General features: G+C 42.9%; 1 long non-coding RNA gene across 1 annotated transcript; it reads right to left on the bottom strand.

Annotated features, from left to right (window-relative positions):
* Positions 1 to 3,395: 3,395 nt before the first annotated feature.
* LOC121028607 (uncharacterized) lies at positions 3,396 to 6,775 on the bottom strand. Its single transcript, XR_005789350.1, has 3 exons — positions 5,642 to 6,775; positions 4,265 to 4,357; positions 3,396 to 3,532 (listed from the first exon to the last, which is right to left on the bottom strand). It is a non-coding gene; the product is annotated as an uncharacterized LOC121028607 (long non-coding RNA).
* Between the last annotated feature and the right edge of the window lie 202 nt (positions 6,776 to 6,977).

Raw genomic sequence — 6,977 nt, 5'->3', positions numbered from 1 at the left:
TCATTCATTCCATACGCATTTATTAATCTCTCCCTCTAGGTATCCCCAGAATCAGAGCACTTTTAGTTGTAAAACAGTAGGAATAATTCACATGATAACAATGGAAGATTAATAAATGGCTTCAGTATTTATGAACTAAGAAACAAAAGTTAGCCATTAAAATCCCTATCTTAGGGGAATATTTAATGGCATGATGAAATGCTCACAATATCTTTTTTTGGTTAAAAAAGTAGATTATAAGAGATAGTTTAATCTAAGTTTTGTAAAATATATATGATATAGGTATGGAAAAAAGACTACAAGGGCATATACCAAAATGTTAATAATATTTGTCTGAGTGCTTGTATGAGTGATTTTAAATTTCTTCTTTGTATTTCAAATTGTCAATGAGAATCATTACTTTCATAATCATAAAGGGGTTTGATTAAAGAAGATAAAACTCATTTGTTAAAAAATTCATCACGGAAAACCTACCAAGGTATTGTATGCCATATTGGAAGGCTTGGCAAACTATGGCGAGCCTAGCAAACGTTGTTCGGGCAGCTTACAAGAAGAGTTCTGGGGCGCCTGGGTGGCTCAGTCAGTTAAGCGTCCGACTTCAGCTCAGGTCACAATCTCGCAGTCCGTGAGTTCAAGCCCCACGTCGGGCTCTGGGCTGATGGCTCAGAGCCTGGAGCCTGCTTTGGATTCTGTGTCTCCCTCTGTCTCTGCCCCTCCCCCGTTCATGCTCTGTCTCTCTCTGTCTCAAAAAAAAAAAAAAAAAAAAAAAGTTAAAAATCAGAAAAAAAAAAAAAGAAGAGTTCTGATTTTACATTCCAGTAAAACTGGGTTGGAATCCTGGTTCTTCCACTTATTAGTGGAATATTATTTATTCTAAGCCTTAATGTTCACTTCTGGATAATGGGGCCAATAAATCCACCCTCTGGAGTTATCCCAAAGATTGATGAGGAACATTCAAAACTGATAGCTATTATTTTTAGTGGCACAGTGTTACAAGATGGTCCTTCCTAACCATCTCTGCCCCACTGCCTCATCCATCTTAGTCATCTGTGAGAGTCACACAGTCCATGGGATTTGCCTACCCATTTAAGTTCACAGCTTATTGCTTTATTTTACAGGTTTTATTATTATTTAGGTATAGTGAGGCCAACAGCTTAGAAGATGACTGCCATTGAAAAGATGGCTTGTTATACTCACAGACCCCAAGAGGAGGGCCTGCCATGCTATGTGGGTGGGGGGCATATAGGGAGATACTAGGGTTAGTCAAGAGGCAGAAGGATCAGGGGAAAGCCTAGGCAAGAACCTTTACTGTGATTTCTGTGAAAGGCAAGGCAGGGTAAGCAGGCTTAGAATTGGCTACTTTGAATGATTTCAGTGGGCTCTCTAGTTGTCTGGTACCCAGAACTGGTAATTATAGCAAGTGGTGGGCAGCCTAGAGTGTGAGAACATGATAAGGAGGTAGTTGGGGTATGAGCTCTGGCCTGGTTGGTTTGTGTATGAAAGATGTGGAGCCCTGTATTATTAGCTCTAGGAATTGGCTATCCCAGGGAGGGACAGTTTCTCCAGGGTCAGCAAGGCCCCAAGATGTCAAAGCACCGAAAATATAGAATAAAAATGCATGATTAATACAGTTATTGGCTGGGACAAATGAACAACTTTAGCTTTTATCAGCTTCATAAGGAAAAGGGTAAGATCCTTGGCATATGAGACAGCCCTTGCCAACCTCTGTTTTGCAGAATCATTTACTTTTTGGCTCTCTCTTGCTATGTAACAAACCATCCCACAAACTTAGTGGCCTAAAACAGCAGCCACTTTATTTGGTCATGATTCTGCAATTAGGGCTGAGCCCAATGGAGTGGTTTTTTGTTAGCCTTGCCAATGGTCACTCCTGTAATTGTATTTAGCTGGCTATCACCTATGGGCTGGGTTCAGCTGGGATGCTGGCATGGCTGGTCTCTCTCTCTCTTTTTCTCTCTCTATTCCTGACTTTTTCTCTTCTTGAGGGCTCAGGGTCCTGCCTCTTCTAAATGTCTTCTCCAGCAGAGAAGATGGACCTTTTTTTGGGGGGGGGGCGGGGAAGATGGACATCTTAGTAGTACCTCAGAGCTCCCAAGAAGGCAGAAGTAGAAGTTTCCATGACTCCTTAAGGCTTAGAACTGAAACAGACACACCATCACTTCTGCCACATTTTTAAATGTTTACTTATTCATTTTGAGAGAGAGAGAGAGGCAGGCAAAGGGAGAGGAGAGGGAGAATCCCAAGCAGGCTTCATGTCAGCACAGAGCCTGACACGGGACTCAGTCCCATGAACCACGAGATTATGACCTGAGCTGAAATCAAGAGTTGGATACTTAACCAACTAAGTCACCCAGGCGCCTTTATGGAAGCAAATCGCAGGCGAGGCCCAAACTTAATGGGAGGGGAGTATACAAGCGCATGAATTCCAGGACATGTGTTTATCAGGAGGAGAGTCTCATTGGGGCCATTAGCATAATGAATTATCATGATAGACGAGGCAGGGCATTCATTTTAGCAATCCTTCTAGAGATTCTGAGACCCTTGGAGACACAGAGAACCTTAGAAGTCATCTAGCCCAAACCAGTGAGGAAAGTGTGATCCTGATGTTGACTAACCGTAGAGGCTGTGTGAATGTTCTGGGCTTTCTCTTAAAACAGTGACAAGTTGAGAAACCATACTTGTTTCATAGAGAAAAAAGGTCTTGAAAAGGTAGAGACCAGTTTTCAGTGAGCAGGCCTCAGAGAATGAAGGTATGCTATATTTTTAGACAAATTCTACTAGGTCACTACTGATCAAAGAGTCACTAGCATGACTTGATGAAAAGACTTTCTCCACCTCATTGTCCCTTAAATACTTATTCTAGCTTCTGTTTTTAGCCCTCTTCATATTCTTCCTAGCTCATCTTACACACTCCCGTGAATTCTTGTTATCACTTACATTCTGATTATTGTCCAATTTTTACGTATAAAGAGCACAATCTTTTTTTTTTTTTCCTTTGAAGGCTGGAAACCTAATTTTATCAGCTCAGCTCACTGAACATTTCCATGCAAATGCCCTGTGGTACCTCAAACTGAAGTGAGCTCATTATGTCCTCCACAAAATCTTCTTCTCTTGTGCTCCCAATCTTAATACCACACTTCTCTTAGCTCCTACCCTAAGTTGGGAACTTTGAAGTTACATTTGATGCCTCCTCCTCATTTCCCAAGCTCAAACACCAAAATTCTGGTGATTATAGCTCTAAAACATAAAAACACACAAAACAAAACACACACACACACACATACACACACACCCACACCTGTCTGTTTTTCCCTAGTCCAGGAAGACACCATCTTTTGCTTGGTCTTCCTCTTAGTTAGCCTAGGTTTCTGTAACTGTAAACTTAAATAACAGACATTGATTTCTCATAGTTCTAGAGGGTGGAAAGTCCAAGATCATGGTGGCAGCGAATTTGGTTCTTGGTGAGGGCCTTCCTCCTGGCTTGTGGATGGTCACCTTCTTGCCGTGCTCTCACCTGGCGGGGAGAGAGCGAGAGAGAGAGAAAGAGAGAGGGAACTCTGATATCTCTTCCTCTTTTTATAAGGATACTAATCTCATCATCAGGGCTCTACCCTCATCTAAACTTAATCATCTCCCAAAGGTGCCACCTCCTAATACCCCCACATTGGTGTTTAGGGATTCAATATATGAATTTGGAGGCGACACAAACATTCAGTCAATACAGGCTTTTATGACAATGTCTAATTGGTCTCCCTCACTTTCAGTCTTTCTACGCAGCTTTCAGATTTGTCTTCCTAAGATACATTAAGGGCACATCACTCCCTCGTGTAAAACTTTTCACCAAGTCCCCGTGTTATTTAGCCGTGGCATTTGCAGCAGATTCATCTCTAATTACTCCTTCTGTTTTCCCACCGTCTCTCCTTTGCTCCCCTTGCTAACACTCTTTCCTCTGGCCCCATATGCTTGGCAAGGCAAAAACTGCTCATTCTTTCTGGCCCAGCTGAAATATAATGGCTTTTATGAAGTCACCTCTCCAGGCAGAATTAATCATTTCCTTGTCTGGGGTTTATAGGTCAGTTGTTCTTAACTCCTATAGCATATTTGAATCACTTGGTATATCAGGCTTCCCCAGAGAATCAGAACCAAAATATGTATAATATTATATAACACACACAAACACACACACACACACACACACACACACACACACACACACACACATACACACAATTAGGAATTGACTTACATGGTTATGGAGGCTGATAAATCCCAAGATCTGCAGTCAGCAAGCTGGAGACCCAGGAGGGCCCACGGTGTAGCCCATTTTGAAGACCAGAGACTGGAGATGCAGAAAGTGCCAATGTTTCAGTTCAAGTTCAAAAGTAGGGAAAAAATGATGTCCTGGCATGAAGGCAGTGAGACAGAAAAAATTCCTTCTTAATTGAGGAAGGGTCAGACTTTTTTGTTCTATTCAGGCCTTGAGTTGCTTGGATGAGACCCACCCTCACAAAAATGCCCAGCATATTGCTTGACCAAATATTTAGGTGCCCTGTGGCCCAGTCTAGTTGACACATGAAATTTACCATCACACCTGGGGAACTGTTACAATATACTAACACTGCTGCACCTCGTTCCGGAGGTTCTGGTTTTATTGGTCAGGGGTAGAATCTGGGCATCAATATATTTTAAACTTTTTCCTGCAGGCTATGGGGTGAAAACCAAGTAAATTACTCATATGTATGCCTCCTCTAATAGACTGTAGGATCCTCAAGAGCAGGGACTGGCCTTACCCATAGTTACCTCACCACCTGCCTGCATGTTATCTAACATCAGATGCTAAATTAATGCAAAATGCTTAACTGAACCAGACTTGAGCATAACTACTATGGGTTGAATTATGTCCCCCCCCCCCCCAAAGATATGTTGAAGTCTTAATCCCCAGTACCTCAGAATGTGACCTTATTTGGTTTTAGGGTTGCTGTAGGTACTGGAGTAGGGTGGGCTTCTAATCTAATACAACTGGTATTCTTGAAGGGAAGAGACACAGAGACAGACACACAGGGAAAATACTATGTGCAGACAGAGGCAAAGGTTGAAGTGATGCAGCTGTAAGCCAAGGGACGCTGGAGTTTGCCAGAAAGCCAGCAGAGAGAAGCCAGCAGGAGGCAAGGAAGAATTGCCCTACAGGTTTGAGGAAGCATGGTTCCGTCAACACCTTGACTTCTGACTTCTTCCTTACAAAGCTTTGAGACAATACATTTCTGTTTTAAGTCACCAAGTTTGTGGTACCTTATGATGGAAGATCCAGGAAACCGATACAATAACCAGTTAATGGAAAGATACATTAGGAGAATGGTCTCCTAAATTTATGGGACAGTAGAGTGGGGTAAACTAGAATCAGTCTTTCTTTCAGTGTGGTTGAGGAAGGAGTATTTTGAGAATTGCTTTCTTTTTCTTTCAAGCTTTAAGATTTGAGATCCTCCAAATTTAAGTGATCTTGTGAAATATAATTGAGTCTCCTGAATTGAACAGCCTTCCAGAAAGAATCATCTGAGCTGGCAACCAGTCTCATTTCACAAGCCACACCTTAGATCCATTAGAAATTAATAAGCAAGCACCCTACCTGCCTTATCAATTTATCCTTTTCCTCTTAAAGCTTGGTCAGTTCAAGATTTCATTCATCAGATGACATTTCTGGATCTGCAAAACTCAGGATGAGGCAGTGGGCTTGGGTGCCCCCATCAAGGTCATTGAGAGGCACTGCCTGCTCAGCCATCTGCCCCTCACTCTTTGACGTCTCTTCAAATTAAACACCATACCCTGTGGTAAAATTGTTCTTGCTCTATAAATAGCTGACTTGGCTTGAGTCGCGCTGAAAATGTTAACCAGAGAAAGGGTGTCAGAAAGAAGAAAAAGGAAAGGCCAAAGACTCAAGGGTAAATTTCTTGGTCAGATGAATTTGTCTCTGAGGAATCCCCAGAACTCTCTGTGTGAAGGAGGCACCCTGGGCCTCTCCCTCACATCTCTTGTCTCCCTTGACTTCCCGTTCTGAGAGCTTACCCACCCAAGTGAACATTCCCCTTTTCCTTGACCAATTTTTTCATGCTTGAGTTTACTTTGGATCAGGAAATTGTTATGAGGTTACTTTAAGAAAAGTACACACTTTCTGTGGCCTCATGGCACACTTCTAATTTCAATCACATCATTACCGAATTAAAATGGAAACTGTCCACAGGCAACACATTGTTACTGATGCTTTCTTCAGCCACATCATTATAATATCATAATATAATTTTATGACTAGTTGGCCTATGGTTTTATAGGGCTGCTACAAACCTCACATCTGCTCCCAAAGAAGGGCCCTGAGAGCTTCCTAACTTCTCTCTCCTGTCCTCTGTACTATTTTCTCTAACTTCTCTGTCCCAGCCCTGTCGGGTGCGCTTTTCTCCTGTGGCTGCCCCCCCCCCTCCCCCCGAGGAAGCTCCTCCTGGTTGTTCACTAGAGTCAGTCAGTTCCCAGCAAAGCTTCTTGGGCTATTAAAAAAAAAAGTTTGGCCTTTGCTCATTCTCTGTTGTACCCACTACTCATTCTTCTTGCTCCTTCACTCCACACACTCACTTCCTGTTTGTATTGCACCCCCTCCCCACCCAAGCCCTCATTTTTGGCTACATGCAAGCTTTTACATCCAGTTCCTTCCTTGTGCCTTATGGTGTAGAGACAGAGCAGTGTGGCTGTGTCCAGGGACAGGGGTTCTCAGCTCCACTGAGAAGCTTGCATTCTGGTTCCTGACCCTTCCATCCCTGAAAAAGTCCCATCTTGAAGCCCCTCATCATGGTGCGCTGTGGCTTTCCCTCAGTGGTTCCTCTCCCAGTCAGGTGCAAAATACAGAAGACCTGGGAGTAGAGGTCTTCCTGGACTCAGCTCTCGCAGAAGCTGGGTTTTGCCTCTGTTCCTTTCAA

Source organism: Herpailurus yagouaroundi, unplaced genomic scaffold (assembly GCF_014898765.1).
Source record: "Herpailurus yagouaroundi ecotype Mexico unplaced genomic scaffold, PumYag 28, whole genome shotgun sequence".
NCBI classification, from domain to species: Eukaryota; Metazoa; Chordata; class Mammalia; order Carnivora; family Felidae; genus Herpailurus; species Herpailurus yagouaroundi.
The sequence above is the reverse complement of the archived record's forward strand: the minus strand, read 5'-3'. Positions and strand labels throughout refer to the sequence as shown.